The sequence below is a fragment of the Mercenaria mercenaria genome, chromosome 18 (assembly GCF_021730395.1).
Source record: "Mercenaria mercenaria strain notata chromosome 18, MADL_Memer_1, whole genome shotgun sequence".
NCBI classification, from domain to species: Eukaryota; Metazoa; Mollusca; class Bivalvia; order Venerida; family Veneridae; genus Mercenaria; species Mercenaria mercenaria.
In genome coordinates this window covers 657,385-678,146 of record NC_069378.1, presented here as the reverse complement: position 1 = coordinate 678,146, position 20,762 = coordinate 657,385, and the positions used below count along the sequence as shown (strand labels likewise).

The window sequence follows — 20,762 nt, the reverse complement described above, 5'->3', positions numbered from 1 at the left end:
AATCCAGATCTTCCAAACGAGCCTCTTCATAATGTATACATTTTTTACAACAACAAAAAAAATATATAAATAGCAATATGAAAAAGGTCATGGTACACTACAAAGATCATTACATTGTTAACAAATTATTGACATTATATATACAGTATATAGGAAGAAAGTGAAGATGTAATCTAAAAGTATAGACAATGTTTACACCTGTGACACTTTCCAGTATGCTAGATATTTTTTGTTTGAAAGAATTCATTCCATATTTTAGGACCAGAATAGTCAAGACTTTTCCTATAAAATTCTGTGTTTGGTTTTGGCAAGTGCAAGTTCAGTTTTGGGTCAAGTGACCTTAGGTTTACTGTCTTCATTTGAAAACTTTGTGTTCAAGTATGCAGGACATATATTATTCAGAGACTTGTAAACTAGTATTGCTTTTTTGTATCTGACTCTGTCAGGAAATTTCATCCAATTCAGAACTTTAAATAAATCTTCAGAAGGGGTGTCAAAATTTGCATCAAGTATAATTCTGGCTGCTCGTTTTTGAAATTTAATCACAGACTGTATGGTAGAGGTTTTTGTACCACCCGACAACAAAGTTGTAAGGGGGGGTATACTGGTTTCAGGTTGTCTGTCTGTCCGTCCGTCCATCTGTCTGTCCGTAGACACAATCTTGTGCGCACCATCTCTCCTCATCCCCTTGACACAATTTAATGAAACTTCACACAAGTGATCAGTAACAACAGTAGTTGTGCATGGGGCATGTTAGGTTCTTTCAGAAAAAAAATTTGCAGAGTTACGGGACTTTGTTTTTTGTTACTATACTATATACATAGACACAATCTTGTGCGCACCATCTCTCCTCATCCCCTTGACACAATTTAATGAAACTTCACACAAGTGATCAGTAACAACAGTAGTTGTGCATGGGGCATGTTAGGTTCTTTCAGATAAAAAAATTGCAGAGTTACGGGACTTTGTTTTTTGTTACTTTACTATATACATAGACACAATCTTGTGCGCACCATCTCTCCTCATCCCCTTGACACAGTTTAATGAAACTTTACACAAGCGATCAGTAACAACAGTAGTTGTGCATGGGGCATGTTAGGTTCTTTCAGAAAAAAAATTGCAGAGTTATGGGACTTTGTTTTTTGTTACTATACTATATACATAGACACAATCTTGTGCGCACCATCTCTCCTCATCCCCTTGACACAATATAATGAAACTTCACACAAGTGATCAGTAACAACAGTACTTGTGCATGGGGCATGTTAGGTTGTTTCAACGACAAAAATTGCAGAGTTACGGGACTTTGTTTCTTGTTCACATACTATGTACATACAGTCTGCATATGCAATCTTGTGCGCGCTTAATCTTCCGAACCCTTGCACACAATTTAATGAAACTTCACACAAGTGATCAGTATCAACCCTAGTTGTGCATGGTGCATGTTACGTTCTTTTAGATAAATATTCTGCATAGTTATGGGAGTTTGTTTTTTGTTACTATACTGTATACATACAGTCTATATTCATAACAGTCCACATAATTATGCAATCTTGAGTGCGTCAAATTGCAATGTACTGTGTCAGTGCATGTGGGGGGTACATTCATCATCTTTAGTGATAGCTCTAGTTTATCAAGGTCAGCAGACGCATGAAAAATGGCAGTCTGCATGAAACATTGTCTGAAATTAAATAGGAAAAATATACAAGTTAACAGACAATTATCTTTGGAATAAATTGGCAGAGATAACAAGTATTGTAAAGAAATTGGATCTGAGTAGAAATTACAGCAGCTAAAGCTCAACATTAGGAATAATCGGGTAAAACTATGAAAAATGATTTTCACTATCAACACTGTCCAGCCAGGCATACATACACTAAATAGAAAAATAGCGCGAAAAAAAAAATGGTAGTCGCATAATGGCAGATACAAGTAGTTCTCAGTTTTTTTGCTCTGTAGAGCCATTTTCCTTATTTTCTTTGAAATTTTTATGCCCCCACTTTTAGGGGGGGGGCATATAGATTTGCTCTTGTCTGTCCTTCCGTCCGTCTGTCCGAAAATGTTGTGTCGCGCCTAGCTGCAAAAGTATTTGACGTAGAGTCACAAAACTTTACAGGAATGTTGATCAGCATGTGTAGTTGTGCACCTGGGGTTTCGCGTCCAGGTAATGATTCATTAAGTCTTGTAGGAGTTATGGCTCCTGACTTAGTAAAAAATTGGTCATTTTAATGTTGTGTCGCGCCTAGCTCCAAAAGTATTTGATGTAGTCACCAAAGTTTACAGGAATGTTGATCAACATGTGCAGTTGTGCACCTGGGGTTTCCCGTCCGAATTCATTTAGTCATGTAGGAGTTATGGCCCCTGACTTAGTTAAAAATTGGTCATTTTAATGTTGTGTCGCACGTAGCTCCAAAAGTATTTGACCTAGAGTCACCAAAGTTTACAGGAATGTTGGTCAGCATGTGCAGTTGTGTACCTGGGGTTTCGCATCCAGATTCATTCAGTCTTGTAGGAGTTGTTTCCCAGACTTAGTTAAAAATTGGTCATCTGAACGTTGTGTCACGCATAGCTCCAAAAGTATTTGTCCTAGAGTCACCAAAGTTTAAAGGAATGTTGGTCAGCATGTGCAGTTGTGCACCTGGGGTTTAGCGTTCGAATTCATTCAGTATTGTAGGAATTATGTTCCCTGACCTAGGAAAAAATTTGTGTCCTTTGTCATGTAGTGGGGGCATCTGTGTCCCATGGACACATTTCTAGTTCAGCTAAAATCACATGACAGATCTATGCTTGACATGTAGATAGCATTTTCATAATGAAATGATAACATGACAAAGTTTTTCATGGAAACTTAAATCATACACCACCAGTATAATTTGGGGTCTCATTTTTTAGCTGATTTTGCAGTTTGTGTGTCTGACTGAAATTATTAGTCCCCTACTGGTTGAAAACCAGTTTCGGGGACTATAGGAATGCACTTTTCCGTCATTCTGTCATTCCATCCGTCCGCAATTTCGTATGAAAGTTGGTCTGAATGTTTATCTGGATGATATCTAGGTCAAGTTCGAAACTGGGTCAACTGTAGTCAAAAACTAGGTCAGTAGGTCTAAAAATAGAAAAACCTTGTGACCTCTCTAGAGGCCATACTTTCAAATGGATCTTCATGAAAATTGGTCAGAATGTTCACCTTGATGATATCTAGGTTAAGTTCGAAACTGGGTCACGTGCTGCAATAACTAGGTCATAAGGTCAAATAATAAAAAAAACCTTGTGACCTCTCTAGAGGTCATATTTTTCATGGGATCTGTATGAAAGTTGGTCTGAATATTCATCTTGATGATATCTAGGTTATGTTCGAAACTGGGTCAACTGCGATCAAAAACTAGGTCAGTAGGTCTAAAAATAGAAAAACCTTGTGACCTCACTAGAGGCCATACTTTTGAATGGATCTTCATGAAAATTGGTCAGAATGTTCACCTTGATGATATCTAGGTCAAATTCGAAACTGGGTCATGTGCCATGAATAACTAGGTCAGTAGGTCAAATAATAAAAAACGTTGTGACCTCTCTAGAGGCCGTATTTTTCAATGGATCTTCATGAAAATTGGTCAGAATTTTTATCTTGATGATATCTAGGTCAGGTTCAAGACTGGGTCACATGAGCTCAAAAACTAGGTCACTATGACAAAAAATAGAAAAAACAATGTCATATTCAGTTCAAAATTGGGTCATGTGGGGACAGGTGAGCGATTCAGGACCATCATGGTCCTCTTGTTTTCTTATGACTAATATAAATCTACATTTTTTGGTCCAGATATTGAAAGAACATATTATAACTTCTACTTTGTGTGTTTTGATCTGTAAATGTACACAAACGAATTGCCTAGATTTAGCCTAATAATACGTTTGTGGGCATTTAGGGCTTTTCGCATTAATCTTTGGGACAACTCTTATTCTATAAAAACAATATTTCATTATTTTTCTGTCTTTTATATACGAGTTGGTATTTAGGTAGTAACCAGTGTCCAAAGGGTCCTCCAAGGCTGAGTGGTTGAGGTCGCTGACACAGAACCACTTGCCCTTCATCCAGTTGCCCGGGGGCCTTTTTCCACCATCAAAAGCAGGCAAGTCGCCATTGTGCCAATGTGACGTACATTTAACCCAACAATTCGGTGTTCCAGGGTTTACTGGGCATGTGTTACATGTTTGAAATTGAATAACGAACACGTATCATTATTTGTGTGTGACTATTGTTGATTAGATTTTTCAGATTTTAGGAATGTAGACAAAGTAACAGAAGTTTCACATAGAGCATGGTCACTATCCTAAATGATTAAGTTATCCTAAAATAATTTATGTCGTAGATATATTTCAAATGAATCTTGAGTGCTTAATTTAATTCATTAAACAATTATTATGTTTTTTTTATCAAAACAGCATTGTTTTTTTAAAAACTTTGTCACGGCAGGTGAAACCCGACTGTGTAGCCGACCGTTATCGAAAACGGCTGACATGGGCCGACGATACTAGACAGTAATTACATTGAGTGGTTATCAATTCGTACAATGTTTTACTGCAATAAACCCCTGAAAATGTGCGGGACAGTCTGATCTATATTGAGACTCACTTGAATACGAAATCGAAACTAGAATGTTCCCCATATGGTATTGAATTAATTAAACGGCCGAATAACCCCGAACCCGCTCTATATATTTTTGTGTTCTCAATTGAAAATTGATTTTTGCCTAGTATCTACTTTCACATTTCTCAAGCTACAGCCTCCAGATTAGAAGCACATGCATAGTTTTGTTTACCGAAATGAACTTTGACCTTGAAATTGATCTAGTGACCTACTTTCACATTTCTTAAGCTGCAGCTTTCAAATTTAGACCAGATGCATGAACCACATGCACCTTGTTGTGTACAGAAATGAAATTTGACCTTGATTTTGACCTTGAGGTAGTCTTGAAATTTGGAACATTAAAAAATGGCTCAATGGTGGGCGCCAAGATCACTCTGTGATCTCTTGTTGAGATATTTGACCATGATTAAAGTAAACCGGACATTTCACGCTAATTTTAAGACATTATTTTGAGTTATTTAATGTCTGATATGTTTTAATATCATAATTCGACTTTAGAAATACAGCAACAGTGCCATTGTAATTAATTCATTTACAGGTGCGATTATGTCATAAAATGATCTTCATTTCTGTACGCCGAATCCAGTCTTTCTTCTACGTTTTCCGGAAAAGTGACATTACGCCATCACTTCCAGTTTATCAAACGTGCAGAACTACCTTAAGCTTGATATTCAAATATGAGAGCTGTTGTTGTCACCATTTCGTAGCTGTCAGCATCTGAGTCACAATAGTTTTGCATGTAAGCAGGTTTCTCTAAAACTACAATAACTATGTATCATGACATGAATTCACCAGGGCAAGTTAACTCACTCGAGCTTCTACTTTGTCAAAATTTTGCACCTTTTTACTCAAGTATTTCTGGTAATGTTTTGCATGCAAAAGTGTTTTTCAAAAGCTACAAGGTCAAATGCTTTTAAAACTCAGGTCTTTTGCATCATGAGAAAAAAAAAGTATCTTGTTTAACGTGGGTAGTCAAAGAAAGTCCCCACCTGGAATGGATGTAAGGATGTAACAACTTATTTCCAGCCGAGCCCACGGCAGGCGTCATATTTACCTCCCCAGAAGACCTCACAGGCAAAGTTACATAACTCTAGCTTATAGTATTTTGTCAAAATCATATCATTTTAGCTCACCTGAGCTAAAGGATGGATGCCTATCGTGCATTCATCAACTATTTCTAAAAAAAAATCTTCTTCAGAGGCGCTGGGCAGATTTACACCAAACTTCAAAGGAATGATCCTTGGGTGGTCCCTTTCAGAATCTTCAGAAAATTTAATTCCACCAAGAAATTTGGTTGCAATGGCAACCGAAAGGAAAAGAGCTTAAAAATATACATTTTGATATATTATGTTATATTCAACAGTATATAGATGTCAGAAATGTCAGAGGCTTTGTGCATTTCACAAACATAAGCAAAATTATTTTTAGTTTACAATCTGAAAATGTGACTACTGAAGTAATTTTAGAATTTGTTGGTAAAATCTTCAATATGTAAGCCTGTTGTAGGTGCATTTAGGTGACTGGAATTGGAACAACCAGTTGGATCTTAAGTCACTTATATCTCTGCTTCTAATAAAAAGTTTGATATTTGCAGAGAAACAATTATACTAAATTAAAAGCAAATTCCTGTAACCGGATTTAATTGGTTGGCACCCAGTTGTAGAGAGTTTTTGTTGAATAAAAAAGGAATCTGTCATGGCCAACTTCATAGAGAACTGTAGATAATAATAAAACTGATTTTGTTTAGCAAAACAAAGAAAACATGATCATTTTTGTTGAGCCCTCTGGTGGTGAACTCTACGTAGTTGTCACAATGGTGGTTCGGCGTATGTGAGTCCGTTCATACATGCGTCCAAGTTTGTCCTGTCTGTAACTTACGCATGGATCAAGGGGTTCTTTATAAATGACTTGGCGGATATGTTTGCCTCAGTGACACAGTGTGTCGCGTGCAAGAACCGGATTGGTAGCTTAAAGGTCAAGGTTATACTTAGAGGTTAAAGGTCAAAACTTGGTGCAGTTTTCCTTGTCCGGTTGTAACGCAGCCATGGATTGAGGGTTTCTTAAATAACTTGGCACAATTGTTATCCTCAGGAAGTTAGTCTGTCAGGCGTAAGTAGTTAAAAGGTCAACATTACACTAAGGGGTCAAAGGTCAAAAGTTGATGTGCCCACTGGCTTAGCTCAGTAGGGAGAGCGTTGGTCTATGGATTGCGGGGCAGCCAGTTCAAACCCCGGGAGGGGCCTATGTACTCTGTGACAATTTGATAAAAAACATTGTGTCTAAAATCATTCGTCCTCCACCTCTGATAAATCGAAAGTTGATGCAGTTTGTCTTGTCTAGACTGTAACTTAGCCATGGATGGAGATGTTCTTAAATAACTTGGCAGAAATGATTGCCATAATCAGTTCTGTCGCCACCAAATAGTATCAAAATTGTTAGTTCTTTCGACAGCTGGCAGGCTCAACATGTTGCCTGTGGGCATCTTGTCTGCTATTGCTATTTTACTGTTTATTTCCAGAGCTCAGTGGATTGTGTAGAGTACTGTAACAGTTATAGATGGAAGAAGAGTGAAAACTACAGAAATAGATGTTGTAAAAGAAGAGGCAGCAGCAGAAAGCAGAGGTAGTTATATCTTAAATTGTTCTTGAACTCTGTACAAATGATGATCCACTAAGTTTTGGGTATAGTAAATACAGTCGAAACTCGGTATCTCAAACTCGCTTACCTCGAAATTCCGCTTAAGTCGAAGAAATTTTAAAGTCCCGTCAAATTTCCTTCTTTATATATGTAATTCAACTTCGGTTACGTCAAAATTTGACTTACCGAGACTCCGGATGTGTCGAAAGGGATTTTCAGTCCCGTCAATAAAATTCAAGTGCATTGTAAACTCGGTAAGTCGAAGTGAGAAAAATATGCGATAAAATTTCACACATGTCGTTGTGAATGTGGTTGGTTTTTAACACATGTCCATGTTTATTGCCTAACATATCAAAGGTGCGGCGATTATCAATGTGAGATGACATCATACATGTACTTGTTTGCACGTGCCATTATGATAATTGTTTGATGTAAACCTTAGATTTCTTTAATCAGCAGTCATTCGTTTTTGAAACGTTACGAAAATTGCTTTTAATTTAAACTAATGAATTAATTAGTTTGAACAGTTGGGATCTTTAATAAGGATTAATTAGAGGTAATCGCGATGAGACTGTAAAAAAATAACTTCTTTGGGGAAAGCATCATTCGATCAAATGTCAGATCAAAATGCTGCTAATCCTCCGGGAGAGAAACATAGTACAAAAAAGAAAACTTGACTCAAAAACGTATGAGGTTGGTATCATTTTTATTCTTCGAAAAACTGAAAACCTTGATAAACACAAACTGTACGGAATCCTGTACGCGTAAAGTGCCGACAGAGTATACACGGCATTTAGGAAACAGCTTTTATTTTTTATTAACCGTGTACTCATTTCGTCCTAGTACGTCCCTCCTCATAACTCGAATTTCGGTTACCTTGAAATTCGAGATACCGAGTTTCGACTGTATATAGGTCCACAAAACTTGCAGACGGCTTGGTCTATTGGTCTGGTTGAATTAAAATTAATGTTAATTACTGATTCCTGTTTACCATTTAGGCCATGGATAAGCAAGATATTTGGCGGAAGTACTCCATTTATCAAATCACATTCCGATTATCCATTGTATGCTTCAAAATGGGTGGAATTGAAATATTGCAATCCACATTCCACTTTTTTCACCTTCAAAATTACACTGTCCATCAGGGTACCTTGGCATACTTTAGATTTGCTCAGCTTGTAAGAACTAAGAAACAATAACCATGGCAACTCTTTTCAGTACTGGTTTTAGATTATTTTCCTGACTAAAACTTGAAAATATGTACAGAGTTTAACCTCTTTAATATATTCTTCTGCAAGGTCACAGGTGCCAATGTTAACTTTTTTCATGAAGGCAATTTACTCGCGAACCACTGCACCCAGGACCTTCAGACTTCACATGCTAATAGTACTTATTGAGTACACGACCCCTATTGACTTTGGGGTCAAAGGTCAAAGTCACCAGGTCAAAGGTCAAGGCACTACGGGGGCATTTGTCACCATAAGTGACAGCTCTTTTTTCCTTTTCTTTTTTTGAAATTATGGAGCACTTTCTGAACATTGGATAGGCCATTTTTTGGGATAATGCTATTGTTATGGGTCAAATATTGTGAGTATAAAAATCATTTCATTAAATAAGAATAAGATATTGAAAATATAATTTTTTCTGATTGTATGAACTTCCAAGTTCAGAGTTTCAGAGACCTTTAGATTATCACAAAAAAAGAGACATGAATGGGTGATTGTACTTTCTTTGTGGTATTTCAGCCCCATGCTGTATTACCTAAGGAAGAGGCCTAGAACCAATAACTGCATCATCTGACCTTGCATCACAGGTAGCAGAAACAACAGAAGCTGCTGATGATACTATGGACATGTATGTATTTGCCTTTTTATGTGTTAATCCTTTAACCTGTCCAACCCTTAAAGTATATTATAATTACATAAAGTAAGATTGAAATATCTTTCACAAGTGGACATCTTACGAAGTATTTTACAGTGACAGCCATGAGTGAAAATGTAAGATACAATGTTCATTGGTGAAAGATATTTTGATCTTACTTTATTTCTTTTTATTTCATGTTTTAACAAAATTTACCCATTTTATTGTTTCTGAACAGTGAAAAATTTACTTGATATTTGTTTCTTTGAAAATACAAGATACACATATTTCACTCTAATATTTAGATAATTCACTGACAAATGTGTAATAAGCTGTAATCTTGGTTTGGAGTATTATGACTTCTGCATCTAACTCATTGTTTCATTGCACAGTTTGAAATTTACCTGTAGCAAGGTTTCATTGACAGAATTACTTTACCACTCAGTGTAACATCTTCTGCCAGTGGGGAAGTCCAAATCAGACCAGAACAGACAGAATCAACAACAAGTGGTAAAAAAGATGATGGTAAAGAGATAGATGATTTGCCTGATGATACTGATACAGTCAAAGGAGTTGATAGAGAAGGTAAACATCAACTTCATTCCTTACACCTTACAATGAGAGGTCTCTGTGACCAGGTGCTTTTAGATACAGACTTCAAATGAATTGCCTCTCATTGCTGTAGGTCACTGTGACCAGGTGTTTTTAGTTACAGACTTCAAATGACTTTCCTCTCCTTGCTGTAGGTCACTGTGACCAGGTGTTTTTAGTTACAGACTTCAAATGACTTTCCTCTCCTTGCTGTAGGTCACTGTGACCAGTTGTTTTTAGATACAGACTTCAAATGAATTGCCTCTCATTGCTGTAGGTCACTGTGACCAGGTGTTTTTAGTTACAGACTTCAAATGACTTTCCTCTCCTTGCTGTAGGTCACTGTGACCAGGTGTTTTTAGATACAGACTTCAAATGACTTTCCTCTCCTTGCTGTAGGTCACTGTGACCAGGTGTTTTTAGATACAGACTTCAAATGACTTTCCTCTCCTTGCTGTAGGTCACTGTGACCAGGTGTTTTTAGATACAGACTTCAAATGACTTTCCTCTCCTTGCTGTAAGTCACTGTGACCAGGAGTTTTTAGATACAGACTTCAAATGAATTGCCTCTCATTGCTGTAGGTCACTGTGACCAGGTGTTTTTAGTTACAGACTTCAAATGACTTTCCTCTCCTTGCTGTAGGTCACTGTGACCAGGTGTTTTTAGATACAGACTTCAAATGACTTTCCTCTCCTTGCTGTAGGTCACTGTGACCAGGTGTTTTTAGTTACAGACTTCAAATGACTTTCCTCTCCTTGCTGTAGGTCACTGTGGCCAGGTGTTTTTAGATACAGACTTCAAATGACTTTCCTCTCCTTGCTGTAGGTCACTGTGGCCAGGTGATTTTAGTTACAGACTTCAAATGACTTTCCTCTCCTTGCTGTAGGTCACTGTGGCCAGGTGTTTTTAGATACAGACTTCAAATGACTTTCCTCTCCTTGCTGTAGGTCACTGTGGCCAGGTGATTTTAGTTACAGACTTCAAATGACTTTCCTCTCCTTGCTGTAGGTCACTGTGACCAGGTGTTTTTAGTTACAGACTTCAAATGACTTTCCTCTCCTTGCTGTAGGTCACTGTGACCAGGTGTTTTTAGATACAGACTTCAAATGACTTTCCTCTCCTTGCTGTAGGTCACTGTGACCAGGTGTTTTTAGTTACAGACTTCAAATGACTTTCCTCTCCTTGCTGTAGGTCACTGTGACCAGGTGATTTTAGTTACAGACTTCAAATGACTTTCCTCTCCTTGCTGTAGGTCACTGTGACCAGGTGATTTTAGTTACAGACTTCAAGTGACTTGCCTTTCATTGCTGTAGACCTGAAACCTTGCTTAGGGTTTAGAATTCTTTCATGTAAGGAACCTAACCAGCTAGCTTATGGAAGGTCTGTGATTATATCCCCACAAAACAAAGTTTGTGGGGTGGGGGAGGAAGGGTATATAGGAGTGAGCTCATCTGTCTATCGGTCCATTGGTTTTCATGGTTTCCAGACAATAACTCATGAAATTTTTGACGTTTTAAATAATTTTAAATAATTTTTGGTACACAGGTGTAACAATATAAGATACAGGCCAAATACGACTTGAGGTCAGTAAGTCAAAGGTCAGGGTCACAATAACCTGGAACAGTAAACAGTGCCTGGATGATAACTGGAGAATGCTTGGGCCTAGTATAATAAACTTTGGTACACAGGTGTAACATCATAAAATACAGATCAGATTTTACTTTTAGGTCAGAAAGTCAAGGGTCAAGGTCACAATGATCAAGAACAATTCCGAAGAGTTTAACAGTTTCAGGATAACTTGAGAATGCTTAGCCAAGGATCATAAATTTTGGTACACAGGTGTAACATCATAAAATACAGGTCAGAATCGACTTTGAGGTCAGTAGGTCAAGGTCACAGTGACCTGGAACAAAAAGTTTCCAGATGATAACTTGAAAAAGCTTGGGCCTAGGGTAATGACTTTTGGAACACAGATGTAACATAATAAAATACAGACTTTGGGGTCAGTTATCCGGATGATAACTTTAGAATGTTTTGGCCTAGGACCATGAAAGTTGATAGGAAGGTTGGTCATGGCCAACATATGACACCTATTGATTTTGAGGTCAAAGGTCAAGGTCACTGTAACCCAGAACAGTTAAACCATTTCAGGACAATAACTTGAGAACGCTCGGGCCTAGGATCACGAAACTTAATTTAGGGAGGTTGATCATGACCTACTTTCGACTTTGACATTGACTTACTTTTGTGACAAGGCTGTATTATAGGTGTATAATTCATCACTCCTGTGACAGTTCTAGTTATGTCTCCCCACTCTGGGGGAGACATATTGTTTTTGCCCTGTCCGTCCGTACGTCACACTTCATTTTCGATCAATAACTGGAGAACCATTTGATCTAGAACCTTCAAACTTCATAGGGTTGTAGGGCTGCTGGAGTAGACGACCCCTATTGTTTTTGGGGTCACTCCATCAAAGGTCAAAGTCACAGGGGCCTGAACATTGAAAACCATTTCCGATCAATAACTAGAGAACCACTTGACCCAGAATGTTGAAACTTCATAGGATGATTGGTCATGTAGTGTAGATGACCCCTATTGTTTTTGGGGTCACTCCGTCAAAAGTCAAGGTCACAGGGACCTGAACATTGAAAACCATTTCCGATTAATAACTTGAGTACCACTTGACCCAGAATATTGAAACTTCATAGGATGATTGGTCAGGCAGAGTAGATGACCCCTATTGATTTTAGGGTCACTCTGTTAAAGGTCAATGTCACAGGGGCCTGAACATTGAAAACAATTTCGGTCAGTAACTTGAGAACCACTTGACCCAGAATGTTGAAACTTAATAGGATGATTGGTCATGCAGAGTAGATGACCCTTATCGATTTTGGGGTCACTCTGTTAAAGGTCAAGGTCACAGGGGCCTGAACATTGATAACCATTTCCAATCAATAACTTGAGAACCTCTTGATCCAGAATGTTGAAACTTCATAGGATGATTGGACATGCAGAGTAGATGACCCTTATCGATTTTGGGGTCACTCTGTTAAAGGTCAAGGTCACAGGAGCTTGAACATGAAAAACAATTTCCGATCAATAACTTGAGAACCACTTGACCCAGAATGTTGAAACTTCATAGGATGATTGAACATGCAGAGTAGATGGCCCCTATTGATTTTGGGTCAGTCTATTAAAGGTCAAGGTCACAGGAGCCTGGTCATGTAAAATCATTTCCAGAAAATAACTCGAGAACCACTTGACCCAGAATGTTGAAACTTAATAGGATGATTGGACATGCAGAGTAGATGACTCCTATTTATTTTGGGGTCACTTGATCAAAGGTCAAGGTCACAGGAGCCTGAACAGTGACTTGAGAACCACTAGGCCAAGAATGTTGAAACTTAGCGGGATGATTGGACATGCCAAGTAGATGATCCCTATTGCAGCCAACCATCAGTGTCTCTTTGACTTTCGCTCCTGACCCCTATTGACTTCTTGCCTATAGGACTTTGCATTGGGGGAGACATGCGCTTTTTTACAAAAGCAATTTGTAGTTCTACCCAGTGTCAGTTTGTGCATAAAATAATGCATGGAAGGATATCTGGGGTCTTCATCAAACATTAAAAATGCGGAAAGTCATTTTATGACCAAAAATTGTCACTGTCATTTTACAATGCAGCCACTTTGTAAGGGAATTTTAAAAGAATGTGCAGAGTAGCCTGTATAAGGGAACATAACTGGCAGTGCAGAAATATGATCTTTGTATAGTGTGTTACTCTGGAGAACAACTTCTTCAAGTGGGAAAGAGAGTTTCCAAAAGAAACAAGAGTTTATATCATTGTCGGAAATGCATAGACTCCATGTAAATGTTGTAAACGGAGGTTATTGCCGACAAGCTAACTTTAGTTCCTAAACATTACTCATATATGATGGGTAGGAAATTTATCAGTGTTCTCTTCAGTTAAAATCTTGAAGTGATGACATAACATCATTTATCTGTGAAACATAGAATAAAGCCCATATCTGGCATATGAATGTGTAAATTATTTGACATATAAATGAAAATCTTCACTTTACTTGATTAAACTAGCAATGTTTCAGTCTTTCTGAAGATTAAATATATGAACACTAATGAATATATATATGAACAAAATTGAAATTGTCTTGAATTGGCTTGGAATTTTCAGATCTTTTCTCATTGACAAACATATGAAAATTTGCCTATTTTACGAAGAGAAAGACAATGACTGTGAGAAGTTTCATTAAAATCTACATTGTACAAATTTTAACTCATACGAAAATGTCATTTAAAATTGAGATTTTCCTATAGACTCCCATGATTCTAAAAATTCTAAAATAGGTCCAACTTGCAAATAATGTAGCAGACAACCCAATCTGTTTTTTACCAACCATGCAGATTTGCAGCACAAATTTTCTCAATCCCTGGTAAATTATTTTTAATGTAAAATGGCTTTACATTCTATTTTAAGGTTTTTATTAGTCAGTCGAGAGCCAAATCAAGACAAATACATTTCTTCGCTCTACGCTCGCTCATGATTTGCTCAAAAACCAAAATAAAAAAAAAAAGTCGAAACTCGGTATCTCAAACTCGCTTACCTCGAAATTACGCTGAAGTCGAAGAAATTTTCAAGTCCCGTCAAATTTCCTTCTTTATATATGTAATTCAACTTCGGTTACGTCAAAATTTGACTTACCGAGACTCCGGATGTGTCGAAAGGGATTTTCAGTCCCGTCAATAAAATTCATGTGCATTGTAAACTCGGTAAGTTGAAGTGAGAAAAATATGCGATAAAATATCGCACATGTGATTGTAAATATGGTTGGTTTTTAACACATGTCTATGTTTATTGCCTAACCAGAAAGCCGTGATGCCAACATATCAAAGATGTGGCGATTATCAAAGTGGGATGATGTCATGTTTGTTTGCACGTGCCATAATGATAATTGTTTGATGTAAACATTAGATTTCTTTAATCAGCAGACATTTGTTTTTGAGACATTGTGAAAATTGCTTTTAATTTAAACTAATGAATTAATTGGTTTGACCAGTTGGGATATTTAGTAAGGATTAAGAGGTTATCGTGATGAGACTGTATAAAAATTTGGGGGAAAGCATAACTCGAATTTCGGTTATCTCAAAATAAAAAGCATGGTCCCTTGAAATTCAAGATACCGAGTTTCGGCTGTATTTAAATTATTTTTTCGCTCACCGCCTCAATTTTTTCGGAAAAAATCTTATGAACAACTTTTCAATTTGATGTGGCCTTAATATGTGGTCAGAAACTAGAATAAATTTGTAACTGAGTCATTGGGGAAAAACAAGGTCATAGGTCAAATCATAGAAAAACTTTCTTAACCATTTAGAGACCTCTTCAACTTGATCATTATAAATGTTTGTCATAATGTTTATTTGTATGAAATCTAGGTCAAGTTCAAAAGTGGGGTACCTGAAGTCTAAAACAATGTCACTAGGTCAGATTATTGAAAAACTTGGTTAATTATCAACCTGATTCACATAAAACATTGTTTGTCTACATGACATCTAGGCCAAATTTATGGAAGGGTATTTAAGTAAAAAATCAATTCATGTAAATGACTTATTCTTGTATGTAAATTACATTGATACAATGGTAAATTAATATTCTAATATTCTTTGTCCTAGTTTCTAATTTCTGTGTCCCATTTTCTAATTTATTTGTATGGAAAAGATAATCAATAGTGTTAAAGGTCCATTACTAAAACCCGAACGAGTATTATATGAAAACCAGAGTTTGTAGCTGAGACTTCCTATTTACTGAAAATATGGCCCACTGCATCGGATCTGACCAAATAGTCATGAATATGTTCAAGAATAACTAACAAATAAACAAAAAATGTTGCCTATGTCAAACCGAAAGTATGTTTTCCGACTGCTTACGAACCTGTCGAGCATCTTCGGATTTTTTCGGAAGAATCCTCCGAAACGAGGCTATAATTTATAAATAGATGCAAAATATATTATATGCCCAAACGATAATGTGATTTTTACAAACTTAGCACATGGAATTCAACAATTTTGTAACTCACAAAACCTTCATGAAAAACATTCTTATAATACAGGTAATAAACAGCTATACTACAAGTTTGCAGGAGGACAATTCAGGCCCTTCCCGAATAAAAGTGTTTTTACAACTTCGTCTGCAAACTTTTTCAGTTAATCTCTTTTCAGTATAGTTTTAAGAATATAAATGAATAACTGTCTTACACTGCCGAAATAAAATGTGATTGAAATTTACCTAAATACACTGATTTATGTACATATGGCTACATTAATTTAATAAGATTTTAGACATTAAACACATTGTCTTGGCCTAATATGTCACTGTCAATTTCAAACATAAATTGTGTACATTTCATATTTTTCGTGCAAGTCGTGTATAATTACCATCATGGAAATACAGTTATTTTGTCTTGCGTCTTTAATCGGATATTCGTTTGAAACAATTTTAAAATCACGTGATCCCGAAGAATTTCCGACCGATTACGGAAAAACGATAAACATGAAAGTAGGACAAAATGACCCCCCATGTCAGTCTAAGAAAATACAGAAAACAATCATTTGTTTCTCTGTTCGTGTGTTGATTTCAAGGGAATATTGCACGGCTATCATAATGTTTAGTACTATATTACAAAATGTGTAGTCTTTTTTTAAGATTTATGTCTATTCATTTGTCTTTATTTTGCACCTTTAAACATAACATTTTGTCAAAAAATTTCCTGCATGCAAAATGGATTTTACATATTTTGTTATGTTTAAATTCTTAATGCTGAAGTTTTAATTTTTGTACGCTGTATTTCTTTCTCTAAGTCCTAATTTGCTAATCATTAATTGTAAATTTCATAATACACTTTACAAGTGTTTCATCAGGTCTCATTATTCGCATATTTTTCATTCAGAAAGTATTTTTTATACTTTCAAACTTAGAAATTATAATAGGAAACTTGTCTCGTACGCTTTTAAAAGTTACAATCTGAAAAATAGAATTTAGAAGGGTACCAGTGATATTGGTATCCAACTACATAGAAATAATAACAAAGAAGGAACCAGAAATACTGGTTCCCTTTTAAGACAGAGGGCACTTCAATGGGCTATTCCAGAAAATATCACCACCCCCACCCCCATAGAAGGCATTTCAGCCCACAAACCCTTGGACACATCCCTAAACAACTCCCTTGGACAAGCATAAGTAGGGGAAACACCCCCTGGACAAAGTAATTTGACACAGTGTACCCCCTGGACAACCTATGGAAGTCATTTTACCAGAAAAATAACTCCCTGGATAATTTACCGTTCCATTAATTTGGCCTAGGTGTCATGTAGACAAACACAGTTTTATGTGAATCAGGTTGATAATTAACAAAGTTTTTCAATTATTTGACCTAGTGACATTGTTTTTTACTTTAGGTACCCCACTTTTGAATTATCCACATGAAGCATTTTATGTTAAAGCAACAACACTAAAAAAGCTGCTTCAAAATTTAAACTTTATCTTAAAAGAAACTGGTGTGTAATCGTTCTTTTTTTTTTCCTTTCAAATTTGCCCTGTTGGTATAGAAAGTTGTATGAGGCTCCATAATATACAGAATGTATGGTGAAACATATATCCAGGAATAAATGTAACAACCTTCATGTAGTTTGAAATGGTAGGTATGTTAGATATTTTAGAAATAGTTACTAAAATTGTTCTAAAACTTATGCAACAGTGTACTGTGAAATCATTGTAACCATGAAACTAAAAACATGTGAACAAAGAACATTTCTATATAGTTTTTCTTTACTCAGGAAAACCATGAGTTTAAGCACCAGAAAATTAGCTGTTTGGGCAAAAAAATATTTGACAGATTTTAAATAGATTTTGGTACACAGGTGTAACAACATAAAATACAGGTCAAGTTCAACCACCATTTTGTAATCCCCCACCACGAGTGGGGGTGTGTTATAGGAATGGTCTCCGACCATCCTTCTATCTGTCTGTAACAATTGTGTCTGCTCCATATAACTTTAACCCCTTGAGTTGGGTCAAATGATCACCTAATCAAGGTGATGTGCAGAACTCGTGAGTCAGCCATGTCGGCTCAAGGTCACAACTCAAGGTCAAAGGTTTGAGCCTTCCAATTTGTGTCTGCTCTGTATCTATTAAACCCCTTGAAAGATTTTCATGAAACTTGAGTCAAATGATCACCACATCAAGACAATGAGTCAGCCATTTGGCCCAAGGTCAAGGTCACGACTCAAGTCAAAGGTTTGAGCCTTCCATTTTGTGTTCACTCTGTATCTCCTAAACCCCTCGAAGGAATTTTAATATGACTTGTCTGTAATATTCCCCTTATCAAGACAGAACTCAAAATTCAACCATGCCAGTTCAAAGTCAAGGTCACAACTGAAATGTTTGAGCCTTCAATTTCCTGTCCTCTCCTTATCTGCTAAACCACTTTAAGGATTTTTTTATCCCCCGACGATGAAATCGGGAGGGGGGTATTGAAATGGCGTTTGATGTCCGTCAGTCCGTCCGCAGCCATTTCTCAGTAACTAGCAGGTAGAATTTCATGAAACTTGATATAAACATGAATCAGCATACAGCAATGATGCCCGTTAAGTTTTTTTTTGGATTAGTCAATTTCCCTTAGAGTTGTTGCCCTTGATTTAATAAAAAAATGCCCAAAAATGTCTGTCCACAGCCTTTTCTCAGTAACTATCAGGTAGAATTTCATAAAACTTGAAATAAACATGCACCAACATACTGAGATGATGCCCTTCAGTTTTGTTTTTTGATTGATTAATTTTCCTTAGACTAATTGCCCTTTAATTGTTTAAAAATCTACAGATTTGTACATAACAAACCAACCAATTGGTAGAATTTCGTTAAACTTCTTTCATTCTTTTCCATGAACATTTATTATAAACATATGAAGTTGTGTACCCACACCTGACCACCACCTTGCCTTGGTCACCCCCCCCCCCCCCCCCCAAAAAAAAATCATCATTCCTTTGTTCAAACCTTCCATTAATATTTATCAACATGCAAAGTTGTACTGTTCCCCCACCTCACTCCTCCACCCAGCTGAGTCATGTCCACCACCCCAATCATGCATCCCCCCACACCAACCCCACCCGCAACCAACCAACCAAAAAAGAAATTAAATTGATTTTGACTTTTGAAATTATTTGCTTCTTCGTATCATCCTTAACTAACTTTTTCCCAGATATATTTTTTGCCATTCCTCACCACAAACCCTATCGGCGGGGGATACCAATTCATAGAATTTGCTCGTTTGACACTTTAGTCAAGTGTTCACCTTAATGAGATGGTTTGCAAAACCTATGAGTCAGGCTCAAGGTCAAGATCACTATAAAATATACTTACCAACGTCTAAACTTCCACCCAATACCATCAACCCTTTCATTATCCATAACAGTGGTGGGGGATATAGCTGTCTTTCTAATTGCCTTGTTGACTTAAAATTTGCCAAACTCGTGGTTTCTGGACAATGTCTCATGAAAGGCTTGAAAGATTGAAATAAATTTTGGTACACAGGTGTAATATCATAAAATACAGATCAAGTTTGACTTTGCCTACAAACCACCACAAAGGGAGCGTATGATGCCAGTCTCTGTCTGTCCGTCCATCTTTTAGTAATTTCGAGTCTGCTCTGTAACTCTTGAGTGCCTTGAAGGATTTAGAAGAAACTTAACACGAATATTCAATACATCATGACAGCATACAGAGCACATGTTTTGGATGGCTTGCTTCAAGGTCAAGGTCACACTTAGAGGGTGAAAGGTCATAAGACTTTGTTTTGTGTCAGTTCTGTAACTCTTGAACTGCTCGAAGGACTTTGGCACAAATGTTCACCACATTAGGAGGACATGCAGAGCACAGATTTCAGATGGGTCGCTTCAAGGTCAAGGTCACGTGTCAAAGGTCATACCTTCGAGGGTATATTGCTCGGCATTGCGGTGCTCTTGTTTGACGGTAGTCATGGCCCCATTCCAACTTAAAATTTGCCAAACTCATGCCATACTTCTGTGACAAGGTCTTAATTGTCACTCCTGTCACAGTTCTAGTTACCTTATGGATTTGCTTCAAACTTAAAAAAGTTATTTCCTCATCATCACACACATTATATGGCACAAGCACAATAACTGTTGAACCAATATTTTATGAATTATGTCTCCAACCACACAGTGGTGTGGGAGATATATTGATTTACTCCAGTCTGTGTGTGTGTGTGTGTCTGTATGTGTGTCTGTCACAAAGCTTGTCCACACTCTAAGTCAAACATTTCTCATCCGATTTTCACCAAACTTTAACAAAATGTGTTTGACCATAAGACCTCGGCCAAGTTTGATAACTAGCCAAATCGGTCCAGGCGTCTTGGAGTTATGGCCCTTGAATTACCAAAAATCGGCCTTTTTACTCTTGTCTGCACTCTAATTCAAACATTTCTCATCCGATCTTCACCAAACTTAAACAAAATATGTTTAACTATAAGACCTCGGCCAAGTTCGATAACTAGCCAAATCGGTCCAGGCATTTTGGAGTTATGGCCCTTGAATTATCGAAAAATTGGCCTTTTTACTCTTGACTGCTCTCTAAGTCGAACATTTCTCATCCGATCTTCACCAAACTTGAACAAAATGTGTTTGACCATGAGACCTCGGCCAGGGTTGATAACTAGCCAAATCAGTATAGGCATTTTGGAGTTACGGCCCTTGAATTACCGAAATATCCGCCTTTATACAATTGTCCGCTCTCTAAATCGAACATTTCTCATCCGATCTTCACCAAACTTGAACAAAATGTGTTTGGCCATAAGACCTTAGCCAAGTCCGATAACTAGCCAAATCCGCCCAGGCACTTTTGATTTATGGCCCTTGAATTACTGATTGGATCCACTCATCCAGACCATCTAATTGGATCAACTCGTCCAAACCATCTAGAGAAACTAGACATTTTTCCTAGGGGCAGT

General features: G+C 37.1%; 1 long non-coding RNA gene across 2 annotated transcripts in view; it reads left to right on the top strand.

The window, feature by feature from the left end:
• LOC123559740 (uncharacterized) overlaps positions 1 to 20,762 on the top strand; it is a 98,702-nt gene that overhangs the window by 58,331 nt on the left and 19,609 nt on the right. For both annotated transcript variants that reach the window (XR_008368488.1, XR_008368487.1), the window contains 3 exons: positions 7,158 to 7,261; positions 9,022 to 9,130; positions 9,582 to 9,721. This is a non-coding gene — a long non-coding RNA (uncharacterized LOC123559740). The remainder of the gene's footprint in view (positions 1 to 7,157; positions 7,262 to 9,021; positions 9,131 to 9,581; positions 9,722 to 20,762) is intronic.